Genomic DNA, 26,362 nt, shown 5'->3' on the forward strand with positions numbered 1-26,362 from the left:
ATTCTCAGTGTATAATGGTTGAGATGCAGTTAGTCTTCCTGTTTCAGACCAGATCAACCATTTCATATCTTCTAATAGTCCTCACAGCTTCTCAACAACCCCCTTACCCATGAATCACATCCCCCATCCCATATTTTCCTCTTTTATACTATTGTATTGGAAAAGATAAATGACCCCTCTTACCTACTAGTGCAGTGCATGTTAATCCCATTTCTTTGCATCCTTTTCACCTCTTCTTCAGTATGCTTCGTTCCTTAATCATATCTTTGCCCACATTAGCACACAATGGTATTGATTCTTTTACTTGTTATTGTTGCTTTCATTGAAGCTTAGTTTAGTTGCACCTGCTGCAAGTAAGTAAACCAGGGCAGTATTGCCAAGCAAGTTTAATGTATTTTATCTTGCTGTGTAACGTTTTATTCCCAACAAAGAGCCGCATAAAAGAAACCGTTCCAGCACTGTTGCCTAGCAGCTCCGTCTCACACTGCATCCACAAACAGCCAGTGGAAATCATCTGAGCCGTCACTTGGTTGCCAGTCACAGGTGTAAATGTGCATTGAGGGCCCTGTATTATGCAGTTTTTATGGTGCAATTTTAATATATGCTGTGAATTTAACCTAAAACTATATTTAGCCAGCGACTTTGAGACTTTGTTCAGGACTATGAGTCAGGATCTCATACTGTTTTCAGTCTGGGGAGCGTTCCACTCAGTTTTTATTGACTGCCCATGTGACATCACATTAGGGGCACTGACAGTACTTTTCTTTAGTCACTAGAATAAAGGAGACACAGCAAAACTAGGTTTAAAAATTACACTTTAGGCCTTTTGAGCCAACAAAATCTATCTTTAGTAGCGCCTTTGTTCCCATCAGATTATCAGCTTCGCAAGTTGTTAACACTCGTCCTGACAAGCTGTTCATTTTCAAAATGTGGTCTACACAGATAGTGGGGTAACAAACACACATAATACAACCTTGGGCTTGGAAAAGTAGGCGTTTAATATTGTCAGTCTGCAATAAGCAGTAGAAACAACTGATGCTCAAACAGGAATCCTCTGCCTTGGTTTCTGTTTTGTTTCATATTTCTGTCAGGACAGAGGCTTTGCAGTCTTCTTTTTGGAATGGGCAACTGGTACTTTAGCAAATTGGGGTTCTTTTGAAATAGTTAAATAGCTTAAAAATGGTTCTGCTGTTGTCTTATAATGCATTTTCCTCAGAACTTCCCACGTAAATATACAAAATATGTCTGTTGTGGGCCAAAGTCCAGCTCAAAGTACAAATAATGGTGATAGATGGGGACTGGGAGCAAGTATTGGACAAGTTAAAAATATGACCTGATGCTGGCACCTAATGAAAAATTAAGAGATTATTACAGTTCATCTTGCAGGTAATGAGAATATCTAAACCACACAAATGATCTTGTAGATTAAATAAATAAATAAAAAATAAGTCCCTGCTCACAGTACCAGATGAAACAAATACAATGTAAAGACAGCAGCCATTGACCAATTAGCAACTAGCACATTTGCTTGTAAGAAAACAGCCAGTCAGAGTGAGCTTTTTCTCATTGTTTGACTCCACTGCTAATTCAGCATTCTCAATCCGCCAAAAAGCCACAAATGGGTCAAATTAGTGTCAAAACCAGGGCCACAAACACTCACTGACAGCCCTTAGGGGGAATCACCAGGGTTAGAAGACATCTTCATGGAACTACAAAGACATTCATGGAAATTCATCCAGTCCATCCACTTTTGTCTCAACCAAAGTGGTAGGCCAACTCACCCACAGACAGACTGACATTGCCGTCCCTAAAGCAATTCATTTTATATATTGGGTTTACCATTTAAATAAATCAACAGTCTTGATTTATTTAATAGGGCCAGCCTTTGAATGTGAATCAGTAACCTGCTAACCAACCCCTGGCCCCGTGTTGTTGATGGTGAGATGAGTAATCCATCGTCCCCAAGACGCTAATTCCATCACATGTCCCTGACCTCGACCCGAGCGTATGCTCAGCAGTGTCACAAAGATGGATCGAGAGTAAATGAGATGTAACAGCACCACAGGGAGGGAGAGGGAAATAAGGGAGGGCTGGGGATTGGGTGGGGGGTGTTGGGGTGGTTTGTTGTCAATCCATGCCTTGTAGCTTGCTGCTCACGTCTGCCCATTATCAGGGTGACTGGCCCTCATCACGTAAGCCATCTCTACACGCCGTGTTATTAATGTGCTTGGTTAACGTTGCATTCTGCGTGTCTGCAGTCCGTCTTCACACGGTAGAAGACCGGCTGTGAATCCTGCACAGGTCTAGGAACTCCCGAATTAACAGTGTGGAAAATATGTTTTAGGATTTGCATGTTGGAGACATTCTTGATAGATAAACAAATGAAATGACAAATTCAAGAAGTTTATGAGTGTTGAACTCTCTCGATGTCACAGAGGACATCCACTCAGCCAGCCAGGATGTTCATACAAGCTGTCACTCTCAGCCTCGGTTCCCCCAGAGAGCCCTTCTGGATGGTGATGCTTGCCCAGAAACAGCTGGGGCCTTGGTGATGCATGTTAATGGTGGTTAATTAACAACGCCATAGGTTAGTCATGCCCCAGTCATGTTCTCATTTGAAAGGATGATTGGACAGCACCAGTGGGTGATGCCTTTCTTTGGTTCCCAGCACTATACAGCAGCAGCTCCCTAGACAGCATTAAGTGTTGTCATTATGAGGATTTACTGGTTATGTATTGTTGAGGACTGTGCACTTGAACTTTAAGTGTACTATGTACATGCTCTCTCTTAAAAGAAGAACACCATGCTATGAATGGAGTTGTGAGTGTAATTTAATGCCAGAGTAAACTAATTTCGAATTCTGATGTCATTTCTGAAGTTGCTCAGTCAACTGCTCCATAGCGATCCCTGTGATAAGCCTGTTGTGGGTTTGGGATGCTAAATGACACGCAAACTCACACTGGCACACGCACAGTTGCACGACATCTGTTTCATCCATGAAACCTAATACCAACATTAACCTGGCGATTGTCGGAGGATGAAATCTGTCCTCGGCAGCGTTTCCACCCAGATGAGTGTTAATGGGAAGCTGTGAAGGTTCCAGTGCCAGTCGTTTTCCAGACAGTATACTGTACTGTGTTTATCTACAGGCCTGGGTTAAATTGCCTGGAGTTATGATGCTACCTGTTTTATGCCACAGCCATATGGGGCATCTTGAACGCGCCAGTTCAGCACATATCCACCCAGGCAAAAATGTATGGGGAAATGCACAGCACATCCAGCAAGCTATTCACCCATTTTACACATTTTTGTACTGTTGTAAGATTTTATGATTGTAATTAAGGGTGGTTATGATTGTCAGGATCTTGGTTGTTTTAACTGCAGAGAGGTGAACTAATATGAGGCATATCTGGCTTTTTTTAATGGAGAAAGGCCTCTTGCAATCAAGGTTGCAGTAGGTTTTGAACAGCTTTTGACAGGACTTAGTGTTCTGTCAAAACAAGCTGCACAGTAGTTCTCCTCACAACCGTCAAGGACAACCTCATTACGCCATTTAATATTGGTTTATACTTCTTCATGTACAATACGCAGAGCCCACCTCAAAGCTCACTTGCGTAACCTACTCCATTGTATTTATATTTGTGCGCTGGTGCGTCGGCAACGCTCTTTGATTACACTGCTAAAACACTGCAGTGTGATTTCTGCGCAATTTTGTTGCAGAAAACAAAAAGAGTAGAAGGTGTGTTCAGGACTGAAGGAGTGCTGTTCTTCTGTGCTTGCTATTTAAATGGACTTCAGACCAATCACAATTGTTGTCGTCTGGTCAGGTGCATGTCAGGCTATGATGTATGCTACATGTACCTTCAGCGTAGATCTGGGGCATAAAAGCATAATTTAGCTTTAGGCTTCTTGACATTGCACCTTAAATTTGCATCAATCATTTATGTTTTCTCATGTATATATACAGGGTTAGCTGACAGTTGGAGATTTATTCATCTAGGAGCAGCATTACTTCATTTGGAGCCAAACTGGATCTTGTTTAGCTTAGTTCTTGTCTGCAAATTCCTTGAGAAATGAAACCTGAAGCTGCTATCAGTATAAACCCCTTCACCACTTCGCAAAAGTGGTTAACATACATACATACAAACACAGCAGCCAGCTTATCCGAGCTTTTCTGTTGAAAACAGCTGGCTGATGCTGCTGGGACTCAACCTAGCAATATACAAACGGTAAAACCAACACAATAGACCACCCTCACACTGCTGCCATTATCCTCTGATGTCATGCACAAAGTGGGAAGCTCAGATGCCGTTGTCAGAACGCTAATGTACTGCTGCATTTGGGTTTGTAACATATTGTATAAACGAATGGAATCTGACTAAATGTTTTCAGTTCGCTGCTTCCTGAGTGATCAGCAGCCGAATAGATAATAACTAAATTCACACAACATCTGTGAACCCATTAGCTTCTGTTAATTAACAACAAATTAACTCTGAAATATCAGCACACATGTTGGACACATGTATTTAAGCCAAGGAGATAAACTCACTAGATGTAATCAAGCTTACGTAGTAATGGCAACTGTCTTCTGTCTTGTCTTGTCCTGTTAGTGAAATTAAGTGATATTATGCTCAATGGAACACATATGCTCTGTGTAATGTCCATACAGATTACATCAGGCACAAAAATGTGTGTACTGTAGCAGTGGGTATCATGTGTGGCATGAAGAGGCTGTTAAGATGTACCTTTTTGTTGTTCCTGCACTATATTACTATATCACTAATGCAGGCGGATCATGGAACAATAGAAATGTACTTTGTAATGTTTGCACTGAATGAATTTGTCACTTGACACTGGACAAGGCTTGCCTTCAAAATTGAAGAGCAGAGTTTGTGTTGATTTTTGTTACTGTAAGGGTGAAACCAGACAAAGACCAAAGACCGACCAAATACAGAATGGAAACAACATAGACTATAAATGGCCAGATCATGAAGGAAGATGGTAGTGCCAAACATGGTAATGTTTGGCAAATGAGCAAATGTATCCGCCTCATTTAGCGTACAATGTATTGTCGAACAAATTCCAAACCAAACAAGCTGTTTTGGAGTATTATGTAACTTAAATGACTATAAACAAATAAAAGAATGTAGAATGTGAAATGTGGGGGAGTGTGAAACCATAAACCTGTATATAAAGGCTGTATTTAATGTGGTTAGACTGAATAAATATTAGCATTAGCCTGGCTGTGGGTTCAGCCATCACAGCCACATTGGATTGTGTCACTTTTTTGTGAAAAAATGTGTAAAGGGATGTTTTTAGTGTCAGTTGAATGATTGTTATTTGCTCGATTAGTCTTTAACTGCTGTCTAGTACATTTACAGTTTTCGAATTGGTTTCCCAGTAAATGTACGAGATTATAATATATATTGACACCTCAGTGGAAAGTTACATTTACCATAATTAAGTGTTTTATCCACATTACCCACCCCAATTGCAAATAAATAGAAATCGGCTGACGTAAATTAAAAAATAGCCGCATTTGCTTTCAGGAAATAACATACAGCATTTTCCCTCTGAGGGCTGTATATAAAACGAGCTGTTGGTCCTCTTGTTGGCACCTTGCCCGGGAAGCCCTTACGTTTAATTGGTCTCCCGTTTGTTTTGAGCTGCACCCACCCATTACAGTCCTCCATGAACTCGGTAGTATAAAACCCGACTGCACCGGGGCATCCAGAGAGCGGGCGTCATGGCTAATCGCCCTGCAGGAAGGACCCCACATATTTCTCTTAGTTATGGAACCCCCTTATCTTTGAGCACACACCTCAGCTCACCCGTGACTGGCCTGCGTTATGGCCTCTAAAGCAGGTAGCTAAGGAATAGCCAAAAGTGATAATGAAGGGAAAGGTCGCTTCCAGTAACAACCTGGTAATTGCATTTGGCTTCTTTTGCGCTGATCAAACATTGTCCATCAGGGTTGTTATATGGTGTGACACATTTCCAGTAGTTTTCACAGATTTATTTCTGACCTTCCAGGCTGCTGTTCATGTCAGCTATTCTGCATGGTTCAATATATTTAAGACAGGCAATCCATCAGGACAAACATTTAGCTCGGTTCTTCACTTTCAGCCATAGCAACTTGTTTAATACTAGAAATTACCCAATCTGTGTGATAATTTACACGTTTTACTCTCTCTTCAGTTTCAGTGCTTTTTGGCTTTCTTGCAAAACATCCACCGACCTGTTGTGCGCAGTCTTACAGAACGTGACAACCTTTTTTAAGATGCTGCTTTTGCATCTCTGGAGGAACCGTGTAGAGCTCGTATGTCAGATACCACATCACGAATGTTCGCATCAAACCTTTCCTTAGCTCACCCCTTTCCGTTAATATATCATGTCGTTTTTTAATGTGCGCTGTGGCATTTGCAAGAGTAGGTGTTGTTTTCCGTTTCACGCGTGTAAACCTCGCAGTCTGAGCGAGGCGCGTCTCGTCTCCTGACGCCTTTAACCTCACGAGCTGTTGTTTTTGTATCCCAGGATAGGGGACGATTCGCGACTGCTCCCATCAAACCCCTGCTTAGCTCTTAAGTGCCTTTCAAGCTGTCTCTCCGTGGTATTGCCGTCATTATTGACAGCCCTCAAACATCTTCCTTACAGACTTGACAGGCTTGTTTCTCCCTGATTCTCAAGTGTTGTGTTGTTGCAGAGGAAAAGAACTTTAAAGTGGCTGTGCGTGCGTGTGAGACCAAGAAACACATTTTGAACAGTTTGCCTCCATGACATTGTGTGTAAACTTGGCCTTCGCCTCTTGGGAGCTACTGTGTTAGGAAAGGAAAGGAAGCGGCATACAAACTGGAGATTGAATTTCTGATTTATTTTTCTGTTTTTTGGGGGATAGATGGGCATAATCCTCACAGGTAATTGATTTCCGTGAACGGAGCAGAGGTAGGATGCAGCACCTTGGCGGGGAATATGAGAGATGAGAACAATTTCCACAGCCGAAGAGAGTTGACTCAGAGTTTACTGCTTTTTTTTCCCCCCCCAGAAACTTTCTAGGAAACAGTTTTTGTGCTCAAAGTTGCTTTAATGTCATGCTGCATCGGGTAAACCTTTGGTCACACTGAGTTACAATTCAGTGGGGATTTTTTGGGGTGGCACCGCTGGGAGCAGCAGGAAGCTGTGTGCTGCATTCAAGTGACTGTGGCTGAAAAATCACTTCAAGAATCTTTGCAGTATAAAATATCTTAAGCTGTCCATGTAAGAGGAATTTAAACCGCTGTCCTCTGGTTGTTGCCTTTTCTTTTTTATTTTATTCACACAGATAGACTTTGAGCAGACTGTGTGCAAAGCAAACTGACATGATTTTCACATATCTGTTTTTGAGCTAGTTCCCTGGTTATATTGTACTGAATTCCATTTTGCTTTCTTTCTTTTTAGGGTGTTGTTTGTGCTGCTGCCTTCTGTGATAAATGCTGATCTGTGCTTTAAGGAGGAACATTGAAGGAGTCAGAGGAATTCTGATCTAATAGTAGGTTCAACCCATTTTATTATATTTTTATACTTTCCTAGCTTGATGTAGTATTTTTCAGAGAGAAGTGATTGCGCAAGACCATAAGAGTACAGTTAAGGTCTGTAAAATTTCTGTTTCTGGACGTGACAAAATTCTATACAACAGTGCTGTTTCTGGCCATTTAATTCAGACAAATGTTCATAATACTCAAGTTAATGAAATTCCAGTTAATTTAAGTGACCGTTCTACCTCATCTTCTTCCTTCCGTATCTTTTGTAAGTGTGGCACAATTTTGCCAGTTCTCTTTATGATCAAGATGAAAACATTACAAAAAGATGCAGAACTATATCAAAATAGAGAATTCTGATGTTAAATTTTTTGAAAACTTTTGCAGAGCAAAACATAAAATAAAAAAACAAACAAACAACTTTTTAATTGTTCTACTCTGTGTTTTTTTTGGTCAGATTTCAAGGACTTTAACTAAACCTGACTGATTATTCTGGTTTGGTTTTGTTGGTGGATTGCCACCACTGTATGTTCTGCAAGTTTAGCAAAATACCAGAAGATGAGATGACTGCAAAGCCCAAAGAGCTGGTCTGTGGTTCCGATATGGTTCTGATCCTGTTAGTTCTAGCTTCACAGTACCATATAAAAGGTCAGCCAGCTGGGGAATAGAAGGAGATTGAAAGTCAAAGATTTAGGCTGATAGATAGATAGATAGATAGATAGGTAGGTAGGTAGGTAGGTAGGTAGGTAGGTAGGTAGGTAGTTTCTTTATTAATCCCAAACTGGGAAATTTCACTGTTGCAGCAGCAATGTACAGGCATTCAACACCACACATAAACATAACAAAAAAGTAAAATCAATAATAAAAGGGAACTTAAAAATAACAAAAAACTATACACAATATTTAAAAAAATTATAAGATAAGTGAATAAGTGAATATTAAAAGTGAATATTAAAAAAAGTTAAATTAGGTTGCAATGAAATGTAATGAAATAACCAAACAAGCATGTGCAAATGTGCAAGAAAAACAAAAGTCCAGAGTGTCTGTCACACACAGACTGATGGCTTGAGGCAGGAAAGATTTCCTGTAGCGTTCTCTGAGAGCCTTTCTGAGCCTTCTGGAGAAGGTGCTCCGTTGTCTATCTGTTGTGTGGTGGAGAGGGTGGTCAGGGTTATGCATGACTGATAACAGTTTGTCCAGAGTCCTCTTCTCCACCTCTGATTCAAATGTTTCCTGTCTGTAGCCAATGATAGAGGCAGCCTTCCTGATCAGTTTGTTCAGTCTGTTGGCATCACTGGCTGTAATGCTGTTCCCCCAGCAGACCACAGCAGAGAAGCTGGCCACAACAGACTGGTAGAACATTTCCAGCATCTTGCTGCACACATTGAAGGACCTCAGCTTCCTTAGAAAATAGAGTCTGTTGCAGCCCTTCTTGTACACAGCTGTACTGTTGGTCCTCCAGTTCAGTCTGTTGTCGATGGTCACTCCCAGGTATTTGTAATCCTCCACCACCTCCACATCCCTACCCAGGATGCTGAGGGGCAGAGAAGCTGTTCCTTTCCTCTTGAAGTCGATCACCATCTCTTTGGTCTTATCCATGTTAAGCAGCAGGTGATTCCTTCCAGTCCACCCCACAGATCCGTCCACCAACCTTCTATACTCCTCCTCATCCCGTCCACCACTTATACACCTTACAACTGCAGAGTCATCAGAAAATTTCTGTACATGACTCTGAGTTGTGCTGGAAGTCAGTGGTGTATAAGGTGAACAGGAACGGAGAAAGCACAGTGCCCTGTGGGGCTCCCACACCACTCACTACCACATCAGACAGGACATGACCCAGACGCACCAACTGTGGCCTGTCTGTCAGGTAGTCAGTGATCCAGGAGACAGTGGATGTTCTTCTCAACAAACATAAATAAAATAAAACAGAGAATATATCCACAAACTGCTTAGTTTTGCCAGCACAGTTGTGTCCTGACTTGGGTATATTACTATATATCAGAGGTTGCGCTAGACTTTTTCGTCGTCTGTCATTTTGACTGACAGGGTCATAAAAATCCTATATATATATATATTTTGGAGCCGTATGTGAACTCTCTATCTATAACTGAAAGAACACATCTTAAAGGGGAACTACTGTTTTTTACAACCTAGACTTTATTTCTGGCATAAAATACGATCGTTTACTCAACCATATAACTTTTGTGTAGTTGTTCGGGAAATATTTAAATCTGCGTATTTCCATATAGTGGAAGTGACTTGGGCACCGAAACCCTGCCTCTAAATAATGTTATATAAGTAAATAAGTTTATTTATTTATTATTTATTATTAACATATAATAAGGTAATAAGTTATTATCATCCGGGGTCTGTAGATTGACCTATAGATAGGATGATGTCTTCTGACCTGGATGATCTCTGAGCGCTGCGTGCACCCGCAAAGGTCAGGTTGTTTACCTGTAATTTGCTACTGCTAGTTTTTTGCAACATGGCTGAATATTTTTCTGATTCTGAGGTTGTGGACGAACCACAGCAAGCATTTTAGTTGAATAGCCCTGATATAAATAATTAATTTAAAAAACAATTGTCATTCAGTAATACACAGGATAAGATGTTATAATCCCTTGTGCCAAAATCCCAGGCAAAACACATTTAGAGGCCCTGTTCAGCTAAGAGACCCTACCAAACCTATGGTCATATAATATGACAATTAACCTATAATCTACATAAACTAAGTAAAAGCTGCTGGCTTGTAAGCCCATTGAGCAGCATAGTTCAGACGTTGTAAAACATAAACTAACTAAACGCTGCTGGCTTGTATGGCCCGCTCAGTCAAATACATATAAGACAGTAACTGAGCTTTGAAAGTGGAGTGATTTCAAGTTCTTCTTTCTTCTTTCTAAGTAATGTTCAATATACAAGAATTAGTTAATATTCATTAACTAATACCAAAAACAATAATAATAATAATTATGAATTGCTTTTTTTTTTTAAATTTAATATCATATTTTATTTATTTATTTATTTATTTTGTGCGTGTGGGTGTGTGTGCGGTGTGTGTGTGTGAGTGCGGGTGTGCGGTGTGTGGGTGTGGTCTGTGCGGTGTGTGTGTGTGTAAATGCGTGTGTGCGTGGGTGGGTGGGTGCGCGTGTGCGTGGGTGCGCGTGTGCGTGGGTGGGTGGGTGCGCGTGTGTGTGTGTGTGTGTGTGTGTGTGTGTGTGTGTGTGTTTAGAGACAGAGAGAGAAAGAGAGAGCGAGAGAGAGAGAGAGCGAGAGAGAGACGAAGAAAGGGAGAGCAAGCTTATGTTTCTGTGTGGATTCAAATTTTGTGCCTTTTGACCTTTTCGACCTCCTTTGGCATGCTGAATCTGTTTCTTCTGTTAGCCTGGTTCACATTCATTCATTCATTCATTCATCTTCTATACCCGCTTAGTCCTGTTAAGGGTCACGGGGGTCTGCTGGAGCCTATCCCAGCTGTCATCGGGCGAGAGGCAGGGTTACACCCTGGACAGGTCGCCAGTCCATCGCAGGGCTAACAGAGAGACAGACAACCATTCACAATCGCATTCACACCTACGGCCAATTTAGAATCACCAATTAACCTAACCAGCATGTCTTTGGATGGTGGGAGGAAGCCGGAGTACCCGGAGAGAACCCACGCAGACACAGGGAGAACATGCAAACTCCACACAGAAAGGCCGGCCGGCCCATGAATTCGAACCAATCAATAACAATACAAATCGTCTCAAGACGCTTTACAAAAACCCGGCCTGAAACCCCCAGAGAAAGCCTGAAGGTGACCGTGGCAAGGAAAAACTCCCTTTTAACAGGAAGAAACCTTGAGCAGAACCCAGCTCATATGGAGGGACCCATCTGCCTAAGGCCAGCCGGGTACAGACAGAAGAGAGAGAGATGTGTACACATGTAGGTACACATGTAGGTGTGTGTGGGTGTGTGTGTTTAGAGACAGAGAGAGAGAGAGAGAGAGAGAGAGAGAGAAAGAGAGAGGAAGTTTCTGTGTAGATTCAAAGTTTGTGCCTTTCGATCGACCTCCTTTGGCATGCTGAATCTGTTTCTTCTGTGACAGCTTTAGCTAGATAGAGTCTGTCCTCCAATTTCTGGAGCCTATTCTGGAGCTCCACAATTTGGAAACTGCGGGTAGTGTTCTCATGGTGGATCCTCTCCCGCTCTAAATCGATTTGCTGAATCTCATAGTCTAAGGTCTTCGAGCACTCAAGCTCATGGTTCAGTTTACCGTATTCCTGCTCAGGGGTGACACTCTTGCAATCAGTGGCGTTAGTCTGTGCTTTGACTTCATGATACTTGTTGATCCCGGGCTTTACGTTTTCCCTCTCTAAATGGATTTGCTGAATCTTGTAGTCTAAGATCTTCAAGCACTCAAGCTCATGGTTCAACTTACTATATTCCTGTAGCAGGGTGACCCTCTTGCCATCAGTGGCGTTAGTCTGTGCTTTGACTTCATGATACTTGTTGATCCCGGGCCTTACGTTTTCCCACTCTGGATGGATTTGCTGAATCTCGTAGTCTAAGGTCTTCAAGCACTCAAGCTCATGGTTCAACTTACTATATTCCTGTTCCAGGGTGACCCTCTTGCGATGAGTGGCGTCCGTCTGTGCTTTGATTTCATGATACTTGTCGATCCAGGGCCTTGCATTTTCATACACTTCCTGCAGCTCACGGATTTTGCATTCAAGCTTGTAGTTGTGAACCAGCTTGGCAGCTTTTCCGGCCTTCAGTGCAGTGTAGTGCCTCCTCATGTTGTGTTCATCTTGAAGTTGTTCTGTCAACTCCTGAACTTGTTGCTGGAGATTAATGTTGCGCCGAGTTAAGGCAACATTCTCCTCCTCCTTTTTCTGGCATTTACTCTCCAACTGGGTTTGCTTGGACAATTTCAGCAAGAGGTCCTTGACTTTTTTCTCCAGGATGTTGTTTTCCTGGACCAGGGTTGTGTTCGCTGTTTTGACCCTCTTGTATTCACCCTCCAGTTCTTTGGTATCCTTGCATTTCAAGTTTACATCCGTAATCTCTTGCCGAAGGATGATGTTTCTCTGGCGTAATTTTTCCTTTTCCTCCTCCGCCGCCCTACATTTTTCTTCCAAGGCAAGTTGAGCCTGAAGTTTTTTGTTATAATCTTCCAGTTGCTTTTCCAGGTATTTGTTCAAATTAGTGACAGCTTTTCTGTCAGCTTTTAGCTCTTTGTATTTTGCTTTTAAGTCTTCGCTATCTCCATGCGTAGCACTGAGCTCACTGAGTTGGGAAGTCAAGATGCCATTCCGGTGTTTCATGGCTTCTGTTTCATTATGAACAGCACAAACTTTGTTGTAAAGAGTTGTTTGTGCACTGTTTGCATTTCCCAGGAGCAAGGTGTTCTCCCCTTCACACTCATTAGGGGTGGTGGTGGTGGTGGTGGTGGTGTTTTTTCTCCAGAAAAACATTTTTGTTTCAGGTTTTGTATGCTAATGTGAATTAGTGTCGATAATATAGCCGATGCAATGATCTGTCCTACAAGTATGCTGTGAAACTGCTAACACTCCGATACGTATCTAGAAGAGAAATATAAGGAAGCTCAACTAATCATGTTGACTGTATTTAAACTGTTTAACATCAAAGGACTATGACGTCAGAGAACAAAAGTCACATGACATCAAAGAGTCATGTGTTGTCATGGTAACATGACAACACATCACAACCTTGATTGACAGGTTGTTTAGATCAGCTGTTTCCCATAGCAACACATTGCAGTATGTATGTAAATTAGAAATGTGAACATTTCCATTATAAACACTAAATGATACTGTATAATAAACAATAGTGACTGAATATTCTTTTATTGATATTTTATTGATCTGTTGGTCTGAACTGAAGTATCAAAATAATCGTCATGGCCAGAGGTTGCGCTAGACTTTTTCGTTGTTTGTCATTTTGACTGACAGGGTCATAAAAATCCCGTCATAATCTATTTTTACCCGTCACTTTAATTTTTTAAAATTATAATAATGCAATTCAGTAGCATTCAATTTTCATTAAAATGTCATTAACTTTAATTACTCTTTCAGTATTGACATTATAATGTAAGAAAAAACACGTCTGCCGACACGTCTTGTCCGTACTCGGACCGGGACTGCTAGCGCTAACAGCTCTTCGACGGCACCGTAGAGTTGAAGTGCTTCGGTGGTATGCTAACTCTTTTATTTTGCACAGTTTGCACAAAAACTCATCAGTCCTAGCAACGGTGCTTTCATCCGATTCCTCCCTTTTGGTAGCCGTTAGCCACATAGATATATATTCGTCTTTGGTTAGCCGAGCCTCTGGCCGAGCTCTGACGTGTGCATCAGTATAATCTTTTTTTTTTTTTTTTTTTTTTTTTTTTTTTATATAGCTTTATTAACAACAAGAGTATACACAGGACTGAATACAGTTAGATAAAGTACGTGTATACAACATTAATACACAATCAAACCATCATAAATACGCCAGGGGGTAACAGCAAGACAGAAAAAACATAAACTTAAATAAATATTTTGTAAAGCTTACAAAGATCATATGTTTTAACAGCTTTTTTATTCTCACAATCACAGAGGGAGGAGATATATTGACCAACATACGCAGACAGTTCCAAGAAGTTTGGCTTCTTACCAGAAAATTTAGACTTATGTATATAAAATTTTGATAAAATAATTAACAAATTAATCAAATAAAACTGAGAATTTAGATTTTTATCATATTCAGTGTAGCCAAACAAAACATTTTTCCAGCATAAATTAAACTGGGGATGAATATGATCACTGATAAAGCGTGCTAGTCTGCTCCAAAGTTGTCTGGTGTGTGGGCAAGACCAAAATAAATGAACCAAGGTTTCGTTGACAGAGACACAGTGGGTACAGTTCACATCAATGTCCTTCTTAAGCCTTTGTATATAATGATTAGTTGGGTAAAATCTATGAAGCATTTTAAATGAAATCTCTTTGACCTTGTTGGTTAAAAAAAACTTATTAGGTAGTTGCCAGACTCTTTCCCAATTAATATTTCCAACAAATGTGGACCAGTAGGATAAAGCAGAGGGTGAACTTACAATATCTTGTTGAAATAGTTGACGAATAAACTTGTTTTTACTTTTATTATTACCCGTAAAACAAGCTTTCCCCAATACTGTTTCAGTAATGTTTAAAGATATGGGCAAGTTGTTGTTTACATTAACATTTTTGAAAAGGGAAATAATACCCGAGGGCACAGCATCAAAAACAATAGAAAAATCCTTAGGTGTAACAGGGATTCCATACCGTTGCATAAATTCAGCATAACTGTAAAGACGCCCATGTTGGTCAAACAGCTGACTCAGTAAAAGTATATTGTTATCAAACCATTGTTGGAGAAAAATAGATTTGTTTTTGTACAAGAGATATCTGTTATTCCAGATAAAGAACCTATGCGGAGTAAAGTTATGCTTGTATATTAAACACCATGCTAGCAGCATTTGTTTGTGGAATGAGGAAAGTTTGAGGGGAAGTTTGTCAGCATTGTAAGTGCAAAGCAACAAGAACTGGAGCCCGCCAACTGAAGAAAAAACATGATGGGGAATAAAGTTCCATAAAGATGTTGGAAACTTGAGGTAGCGCTTAATCCAATTAATTTTGAAGGTGTAATTTAGGGAAGTGAAGTCCAAGAGATTGAGACCGCCTTTACTATATTCATTCATTAATACAGATTTTCTAAGATAGTGAGTCCGGTTTTTCCAAACAAAGTCAAATAAAATCTTGTCAACAGATTTACATACGCGACTTTCAACTCCTAATGATAAGGCAGCATATGTTAACCTTGATATACCCTCAGCTTTTGAAAGGAGTATTCGACCTCTTATAGACAAGTCACGTAAAAGCCACTGATTAAATCTTTTTTTGGTTTTATCAATTATTGGAGTGAAGTTATTATAACATCTTTGGGATTCATTTTTATCAATAATGACACCTAAATAAGTCACAGAGTTCTTTACTGGGATGTTAGAGATTGACTCAACACAACAGTCTTTAATAGCTAATAGTTCACATTTTTTGAGATTTAACCGAAGACCAGACGCTTTACTAAATTGTTCTATAATATCTATAGCTAAAGACACTTGAGAGCTGTCCTTTAAAAACAATGTTGTGTCGTCAGCCAGTTGACTGATTAAAACACTTCTGTCAGCAATAAAGATACCTTGCAGATTACTGCACTTGATATGATCACATAAGAGTTGGGCAGCTAGCAAAAATAAGTATGGAGATATTGGGCAACCTTGCCGAACACCGCGTTTTACAGGAAACCTGGGAGATGAACCAAATTTGAGCTTGATTGAACAGTTGGCATTATTGTATAGAGTTTTAATGGCATTACAGAAAAAATTACCAAATCCAAATTTTTTTAATGAGTGGAAGATAAAACTGTGCTCCACAGTATCGAAGGCTTTGAAGAAGTCTAAAAAAAGCATGAAACTATTATCAGAGATAAGGTAAGAATAATCAAGCATGTCTAAGACAAGTCTGATGTTGTTGGTAATATGTCTATTGGGCATAAAGCCTGACTGCGTTTCATCAATTATAGTATCTAGTACTTTTTTAATTCTTCGAGCAAGAAGTAAAGCTAAGATTTTATAGTCGTTATTAAGAAGGCATATAGGACGCCAGTTGTCAATGTAGAGAGGGTCTTTACGTGGTTTGGGAATTAAATTAATCAAACCTTGGGTCATACTTGCAGGTAAGGTACTGGAAAATAAACTTTCATTAAATACTTGCAAAAGAAAAGGTGCCAACTGTTGAGAAAATAGTTTATAGAATTCAGAGGATAAACCATCTGTACCAGGAGATTTGTTATTTTTTAGAAGATTGATACAGTCACTGATTTCTGTTTGAGATAACGGGAGATCACAGAATTTGGAATCTGACTCCACTAAATGAGAAGTATGCTGTAACGAATTTAAAAATGCTAACGTGTCATTTTCAGAGTATTCAGATGTGTATAATTTTTTGTAGAAATTGGAGCAAAATTCAGATATAATTTTCGGGTCATCTGTTTTATTATCATTAATAATTAGTTCGTTAATGGTGTTTGTTTTTGCATGATATTTCTCTAAATTGAAGAAGTATGTGGAGTTTTGTTCTCCTTTTTCTAACCACTGTTTCCGTGATCTTATGTAAGCTCCTTCTGCCCTTCTCTTATAGATTCCATCAAGTTTTTCCTGTAAATTAAACAATTTTATTTTGTCTTCTTCAGTTAGTGTATCTGGTAGAGATTGAGAAAGTAATGAGATATCAGAAATGATATTCATTTCCTCAAGTTTTCTGATTTTAGCTAGATGGCTTCCAAATGCTCTCAAATATTTACCTGATTCATATTTGAATAGCTCCCAGTTTGAACCAAATGAATTATCTATTCTAGCTTTATTAAAGTAAAAGCTTATGAATTGAGAAATTTTTTCTTTAACTTCTTCATGTTTAAGAAGAGTATTATTCAGTTTCCAATGTATCGCTTTGCAGTTTTTCACAGAGGGAAAGAGATTAATTGAGATATGGATAGCTTTATGATCACTGAATGGACAGGGAGTAATGTTTAACGTGACATCCTGTTCATTAATATTTTTGGAAACTAACCAAAAGTCTAAGCGAGAGAGCCTGGTGTTTTCCTTATTGCTCCAAGTAAATGTAACTGCATCTGGGAACTTAACTCTCCATATATCCACCAAATGAAACCTCTCCATAAAAGATTTAAAAAAAGAGATTCTGTTATTATTTCTTGTAGGTGGCCATCTATCTATTGAGGGATCTAATGTTACATTAAAGTCACCTCCAATTATAATGTATGAGTTCGGAAATTTGGTTTGCCAATGTTTTAGTCTATGTTCTAATTCATTAAATAATTGAGAGTTTTCTAACTGAGAGTTGTACCCATACACGTTAACAGAAATCAATATTAACTTATTGAAATCAATAACTTGACAGATATAGTGACCTTTTGCATCAGTGTCTGTGTGTAAGATGTCATTATTATATCTATTCTTCATAGTCAACACACCAGCTGATCTTTCTGAACAGTGAGAAAACCATAGATCATTGCCCCATTGAGATCTCCAAAAGTTAACATCATTTGAAGTTGAGTGAGACTCCTGACAAAAACAAAAATCTGTATTAAGCTGTTTAGTGAACAAAAATAAAGCTTTACGTTTTATATTATTTCTCAAACCCCTGGCGTTTAGGGAAACAATAGACAATGAAATACTTCAAATATGGAACGCTTACAAAAGAAGTATATAGGTGCTGAAGTGCTGAGCATTATATGCACCTTGAACAAGTAGCATTATTGGTGAAAATTTTAAATGTAACATTTAGCAAATTAAGGTGTTATAGTTCTGAGATCAGTCACATTACTTCAAGTGACTTCTTGTCCATTGATGAAGGCCCGTGCACCGACATAATATGCAGGTTTACCTTCACTTCGTGCCTTTTTTATCAAGGGCCACGTCTTCATCCTGGCTTCTTTGATGAGCTGAGAAAGATCTTCAGCAAAACGGAGCTTGTTGTCAAGCATGAAGGGGTGGTTTTTTGCAGACTTCCAGACGGCATCTCTGTAGGACCTCAGGGAGAATCGAATGATGATGGGTCTCGGCGTGGAGTGGGCTGAGGATGATTTTCCAAGACGATGGGCGACGTCAATAGCAGTTTCAGGCATGTTCTGACCATCTGGGAGGATCTTCTGGCAAACTTCTATAGCTTTTGCTTTCACATTTTCTGTTGTGTTTTCGGCGACGCCATGAAGTTTCAAGTTCCACCGTCTTGAGTAGGAGTCCATCTCACACACACGTGTTTGGAGGTTGATAACTTTCATTTCTTCCTCTTTGAGACGTGTATCAACCTTTTGGATTCTTATCTGTGTGTCCTTAATTTCACTGCATGCAAAGTCCAGAGTTTTCTTTAGCCCCTCTATTTTAAGTGTGTTGCTGTCGATTTTCTTGGAGTTGTCACTCACCAGCTTTTCGAGGGCGTCAGCTCTGTCGTTGATGAGTTTTGAGAGGGTAGAGATAATGGCGTTGTCTGGGGAGGTGGAACACTGTTCGGGGTTATACAGCGCTTTTTTAGCAATTGGGGATTTGCAGGGAGTCACAGGTAGCGGCGGAAAATCTTCGTCTGTCGCCATGGTAACAGTCACTGGTGGCACGGGACTAACGTTAGTATAGTCGTGACACGCATCAGTATAATCGGTGTTCCAGGAAATCGTGCCCTGACAAAAGTTCCGCGATGTTTGGAACGCAAACTGCGATTAGAGACAAGAGCCAATTAATAAGGTCACTCGCCACCAAGTGGTCAGGGGTGTCAGTTGCAATCTGTCAAAATGACAGATGGCTTTCAGATTTTTCCGTCACAGTTAAAAAAAAAAAAACCATCAGTGACGGAAAATATTTGGTTAACGCGACCCCTGGTCATGGCTATGAAGTTTAAACAATGGATACATTTTTTCCCCCCAGACTTTTTCTGTGACACCGCCAGCAGTAGCCAAACTTTCAGCCAAATGTTTTGTCTTGAAACTTGCTCTTGACATTTCTGTAGGTTGGTGATCACTTAGCATTTACATGTATTAGTGGTGTGGGGAAGGTTACCTTGTAATTCCCTTTGTAATTTAAAATGTTACATTACATGCTTTCTTTTCTTAGTTTTGTTATTTAATCCACATTACATGCAACTAATACTGTGTATTAGCGCTACTAAATATGTTTAGTCAGTATAAGCTTCCAAATGAATTCTTTAATCCAGCCTGAGATTTTCTCTAGGTTGTTAGTATTTTACATTTATCTTATTGATGCTCCTTTGTGGTTCCTTCATTGATACTCTTACTGGTTCTTTTCCAATACTAAACATTTCTTTTTAATATATATTAAAGGTTTGAACAGATTCTGAACAGGATTAGAATAAGATTAGATTCAAATCCCCCTCCCAACAAACATTTGTGAGAGAATAGTCCATGTGTGGCTGCTCACTGCGCTGAGTGTGCTCTCTACTATGTGTACAAATCATAGACTGTATAGAAATATTGACAATGCTTCCCCACTTCCATATATAAGTATTAGTTAATGATACATGCACATAAATGTAATGACTTATGTTGGAATCTTTTGTATTTTGCAGATTTGCTTTACTGGGTGTGTCCGCTCGTGTGTGTGTGTGGGAATATAAATGTCTGTAAAAGAGAACAAGAAGAGAAATAAAAACACACTGGTGTCCCTATATCTGTGCACATTTGTTGTGTGTAGACACTGCACAACACCTACAGAGGTGTTGTGCAGTGTCTACACACATACACACAACTCCGGGGACTAGCATGTTCATTATTCTTCCTAAAAGAACCATTAAAATTTCATCAGTGCAATGCAATCTGTAGCAGGGCGGGGGGTAGGAGTGTGTGCACCAGTGTGTGTGTAGGAGAGGGAGACTCAGTAGTGTGAGGGGAGGGAGCTTGCATCCTCCACTCCATTCACCGCTGCCTGCCTTCATGCCTCTCTCCTCCTCCTTTTCTTCTTGATCTTCTTCTCCTCTCGTGGCTCGATTCCCTCGCTGAGAGCATGCCGATGATTACGACTTCTCCCATGATGTGAGCCGCCAGCATCCCTCCCCTTTTGCTCCCTCTATCCATCCTACTTCATTCTGCTACTACTACTACAGCTGCTGCTGTGCCTTCTCTCGCACACAGCTACTGGAGGAGGCTTTCCTCGTGCTGGAGGAGGAAGACCAGTCGGCATCAGGACGAAAGTGTCAGTCAAGTGTAGCTGAATTCTCAGGGAGGGATCTTTTCTCGTGGCCACAGGCAAGTCTGGATTCGTGGAGCTGGATCACAAGTGGAATATCTTTTTGAGCCGAATCCTCATTTAAGTGCACGGCAGGTGATTTAATGGTGAGACTTGAGTTTGATTCCGCCTTGTCCGTTGGCAGCTGACTTGTTGATGAGTAAGAAGAGATATCTGCATGCCTGATTCTTTTGTGTGCAACTTTTCAGAGTGTTTTCATCCTGATCCATCCACCTTTCTTTCTTAACTGGACCGATCCAGCGTGTTGTGCAGCTGGTTCTTGGAAGGGGCAAGCCTCGTTTGTGCTGCTCTTTTCCTGCATTGATCAGAAACCCAGGGGGAATTAGCAGCAGCCTTTAATGACAGTAGGAAATGAGTAAGTGGTGGTTTTCCTCCTCGCCCGCCTCCCCATCCCGTACGCTGCTTTGTTTTGCCAGCACATTCATGAGGCAGCATCTCTTAGGTAGATCTGATACCACTAATTGTATCCTAATTGGGTTTCCCCCCCTCAGCTGTGGAGGTTTTTGGCTTCTGATCCGCTTAGAGCCACCGATGAAGGAGTTTGCGGCATGGAGTGTGTGAAAGTAGGGTGGAGTGCGTGTCTGAGTGAGGAGGAGGGGGAACATGAGGCTGAGAGCTGTGCGAGAGAGTGTATGTCTGGACAAGCCTGCGAGGAGTGAGAGGGTCTAGTCTATGGGAGTGCGGACTGTGTCATTTGCGAGCCCATCTGTGGAGGTCTTATGTGATGGATGTTGACCGATGGAGGGTGTGAAGTGTGTGAAGGAGGAGGGTGAAGAGGGGCGGCGGCAGTGGGATGGGGGAGGGTGTCAGGAGGAGGCAGAGAAACCGGTCTCCCATCTGTGTGTGTGTGTTGAGAGAGAGAGAGAGAGAGAGAGAGACTACAGTATTTGGTAGAACATTTAGATATATTAGCGGTGTTGGGAAAGTTACATTTGAAATGTAACAGGTTACAGATTACTAGTTACTCTTTCAAGAACTTAGTAAGTCACTATTAAATGACAGCTCCTTGCAATCCTAATCATTTAATTAAACGTTTCAGGACTATGCCTAAAGTTGGCATTCCCGCATGGTGAAAGATGCATTAACACTGTTTCTCATACAGTGCCAATGCTATAATTTACTCCGCCACAGTCTCATAACGAATCGGAATCATGCCGCACACGTGACGACCTCATCTCTCACCGTTAGTTAGCTCGTCTCTCCTGCCCTCCCCTCCCCAAAGCCGCCTCGCCCCAGACCCCCCTCCACACACACCGGCCGCTCACCTGCTCTGTTCTGAATTTAACCTGATGGAGAAAACAGCTTTGGACAACGTATGGGACTCGCATAATGTTAAGCTATTTATATTGTTCACAAATAAAAATGTACGTTACCGCCACTGTGTAAAATCGGAAGTTTGTGCTCTTGATTTTTTAGAACATGGAGATTTAAAACAATTTTAAGAGAGTTCAAATCCCAGAGGAAATGACTCCAGATGTGACATGAACTAGCTTAACCTTATAAGCGCCACCTAGCACAGTTAAAATGATAAGTCAACTGTTTACTGTAAATTACATACACATACGGTATACTTCTTACAAAAAAGAATATATTTGGATGTATTCCCTTTGTGTTTTGAAAAGTAACTGCAATTTCATTACACATTTTCTTCATAATGTTGTTATGTAGTCATTTATTTGTTATTTAGAGTTTATCTAATCCTTTCGAGGTGAAACCTGTTAATCAGGTCTTCCAGCCACATCTTGGAGGAAGGAACAGACGTGTTCTTCCATAATTGTAAAATGATCTTTTTCGCCGTGATGAGGCAACACACTAAGTCTTCCACAAGGCTCAGAGGTACCAAAAATGATAAAGTCTTTGAACGGCTCAGTCAGTGTATTCAAGGTGAAGTTAAACTGAAGTTTGACCTAATTTACTACCAAGTACGTATCAGGATATGTATGATGGAGTTAGTTTGTTAATCTTAGTCGGTGTAGTAGAAATGCATCAATAGAATAGGGATGACAGTCCTGATTCTCCTAATTAAAATAAAAAAGAGTTTCCCAAAATGATAATTTGGTTCGTAATCGTTCTATATTTTCATAGATAAGCTTAATCACTGATATAAACTTACTACCCAAGTTAAATCTGTTGAAAACTTCAAAAAATAATGCCACTCAATCTGGCCGAACGCCTCACCGCATCAAGTGAGAGGACCATAAGGTCAGAGGCTGCTCCTCTTTTTGAATATATGGTATCAAAAAGTCGCCTAAGGTTAGAAGTAAGTAGTAGTATCTTGGCATATAATTTCCATCAGTATTAAGAAGTTCTTTTTTTGTATTACTATAATAGCAGCTTCCACTAGTGTGGGTGGCAGGTTGCCAGCTGACTGAGCATGTTCATATATTTTCAACAGGTAGGTAGACAACTTTTTATATAATTCTCCATCTGGGCCAGGTGTTTTATTGTTTTTAAGTGAGGCAACAGCACTATCTGTGCAATAGTAATGCAAGAATTTAGAGCACAATTTAGAGCATTTTAATTTTTTCAGCTTGGGGAGGTTGCATTTATCCAGAAACGTATTAACCGTTGCAGGTTCTGTTACGTTCTTGGAGGAGTACAGATCAGTATAGAATTTAAAAACAAAATTGTTAATATCTTTGCGTTTCGTAAAGAATGTATTATCACAAATTCCATATTGTACGATCGGTTTCCATTTTCCTCACCTGTCTAGCTAGTAACTTATGTGGTTTATCACCAAATAGGAAATAGTTTTGTCTAACGTAGAGAAAGGCTCTGCTGAGATCATTTTATCGTATTCATATTTCAGTGTTGCTATTTTTCTGTGCAGAACACAAGAGGGGAATTGAGGGTTTTCCTCACCACGTAATTTAATTTGATTTTCAGTTTCCTTTAATCTGATTTTATTTACTTTATTTTTTTTCCTCTGTGAGTAACTGAGAATTTAGCCTCCAGGATCTATGATCTCCCTGTAATCGAAACGGAGATCTGTGATATTTAACGTCTGTTGTAAAAGCTATGACTTTGGTATTACCCAGAAAATAATCTATTCTGCTATAGGAGTTATGCACCAGCAAATAGATGAAATAGTCTCTACCTGAAGGAGTCATTGTTCTCCAAACATTTAACACATTTGTATTCCCGGAGAATGTAGCAAGAAATTCACTTGAAGCATTTTTTGGAAGTCTTGCCATAACCACCACAGGATCTGGAAACAGATTTGGATTGGGAAATAAAGTTTGTGAGGATCTGGCAGGTAAGAGGTGCACCACGCATCCACAAAGTGCCTGCCTACAAAGGTTCACAGCTGTCCCTTTATTCATCCAAAGGTGGCTAAGTGTCCTCTTGTGGCGTTGTGGACGGGCCTGGTTAAAAGAGACTGCGTACTCATGGGCTATTTTAGGATCTGTGAACGAAGTCTTCTTACCATTGTAGATGACCAGGAGCCTTGCTGGGTAAAGTATGCCATACCTGACCCTGGGCTTGCCTTGTAGTATTTCCTTGGTGCAGTTGAATAACGCTCTCTTCTTAGCCACGGTAGGAAGATTTAGATCTTCCCAATAACGGATCTCTTTCACCATTGTAGTTCAGTGTAAAATTTCTTCGAGCACATGATAGTAGTTTAGTGTCACAAGCAGGGGTTGCGGTGGTTCGTGAGATTCAGCTTGCTTTTGGAGAGTCTGATGTGCTCTATCAATGAAAGGTTTTTCTTCCAGGTACAACACTTCTTGCAGCAGTCCAGCTGTGAAATCCCTCAGACTCCTCACTCCACTCTGGAGCTCCAATTATGCTGATATTGTGTTTTCTTGAGCATCCTTCCAAATCTTCACATTTTTCGTTGGCTTTTCAACCTCAGGATAGCTTAGAGACCTGGCTTTGGACAGTGGCCACATTGTCCGAACAAGCTAGTAAAGGGAGGAAGTAAACTAAAATTAACCTGACTGGCAAAAAAAGACACACTGCCGACTAGCATTTGGGTGGTGGCTTTACAGAGCGAGCCAGACTGACGAGCGCACAAGTATAAATGGCTCGCACCGACGTTCCCTACATGCGTTACGTCGTCTGCATCCAGCGGTACTTTAAATGAGTCTTTACCCCTGCGTTGCTAAGCAGCGCCCCTCCAATTTATCTCTTTAATCAGCCTGAGGTTTTCTATAGGTTAGTGGAGTGCTTGTGTGTTCAGGCTGTTAGCATTTTATATTTATATTACTGATGCTCCTTTCTGGTTTCTTTATTGATACTCTTATTGGTTCAATTCCCAAATTTTTATTGTATATTGAAGGTTTGAACAGATTCAGAACAGGACTAGAAAGCAATTAAACAACTAAACACCCACTAAATGTCCAGATGGCTGAGTGGTCTAAGGGGCTAAACATCTGTGAGAGAATAGTGGTTACAGAGGCGCTCAGGGTTAGGAGCCTTGAGTAAGCACCTAACCCCCGTGTAGCTGCCCACTGCTTTGAGTATGCTGCTACCATGTATACAAATGGATGGCTTAAATGCAAGGAATACATTTCTCCATGAGGGATTAATAAAGGATAACAAATATCAATACATTGCTCTGTGTATCAGCATCATTTCTCTCTGGAAATAAATGTAGAATTTCAATATAATAAATATTATTGCTCACTTGTAAACACTGAACACACAGTGTTTCACATCACTTATCTTGCCCTTCAACCTCTGTTGATGTTAATACAGGGCAAACTAAGCTAGCATTAAAGATAGTCCACATAGAACCTTTTACGGCCTACATCATGACTACGTCACGGCGGTGAGCTGGAGGTAAGAACCACAGCGGCTTATCAAAATGTCATCTAGCTGTGTTTTAGGGAGCCAGAATAGAAGTACGGTTAATAGCTCCAAACCGAGATTTTATCACATACCAGCTGCCCCTCTGAGTCAAAGAGAATTTGTAAACCTGCAGTTTAAAATGAGAGGATTGGCCCAAGGCGATCATCAAAAATGGCATTTGTTAGCTCCCACTAGAAAGTTAGTTAACATTAGAACAATGAGCTAGCTGATACCTTGATAGCAAGCTTCATTTACTCTATATTTAACGTAACATAGCTAACAATATTTTTTCTTTTACATTATCCTCTTAGCCTGTGTAATAGCCTCCGCTGGCATATGCATTAGCCTATATAACTATCACATATGTAACAGATATGCAGTTAACTTTATGGTTGACAAATACGAGATGTAGGTTACTTACCCAGCCACGCTAGTGCAGTTAGCTGTCAAGCCGTAGCTGTTTGTTCGTCAGTTCACAATAACCCAGGTAATCCTGTTAGATCATCCATCCATTGTGTTATAATACAGTGGATGGAGGGTCGGCCAATCTGGTCCTGTCTATTAATGCTAACTTTTTCAAGGAGCACTCTTGAGTCCTGGGGAGTGAGTGAGTGACTGTATATATTCAGATAATACAGTCAGATATTCAGATTGCATTTTCTTGCACCATTGTCAAAAAAAAAAAGCAGACAGAAGCTGCTAGCCTGTGTTAACTAATGTATTCCTGTGGATTGTTTTGCCTCAAGCTAAGCCCTCGGGTCTTCCCCTGACCCTCCAAGCCCTCTAGACTCATGATGAAATAGGTGGTGGGAACCAGAGCTGTGGACGGTGTTTCATTGTGGTAAACGTTTGAGGATCTCAGTGTTGGCCTCATATGTCAGTTGTATTTATGTTGCCATTTATTAATAACAAGTGAACTTTGAACTTGACAAGTTCGATTCTAAAGTACAGACTCTGGAAGCTACATCCTACATCCATGTATCCCATTCAATCGCTTCCATTGGTCTTAATGGTGTCACCTCAAAGTTGAGACTTGTTAAACTTGTTACCCGCTCATTGTGTTTAACTTGTGGACCAGGTGGTGTGGTAAATAATTAGTAATGGATTTTTACTCAAAACCACAATGAGCTCCTAGAAATAAATAAATTTAGTTTTAACAAAAATGACCAAATACCAATATCTACAACAACATACGTGTACAGTT

This window comes from Chelon labrosus (assembly GCF_963514085.1).
Source record: "Chelon labrosus genome assembly, chromosome: 23".
Lineage (NCBI taxonomy): Eukaryota > Metazoa > Chordata > Actinopteri > Mugiliformes > Mugilidae > Chelon > Chelon labrosus.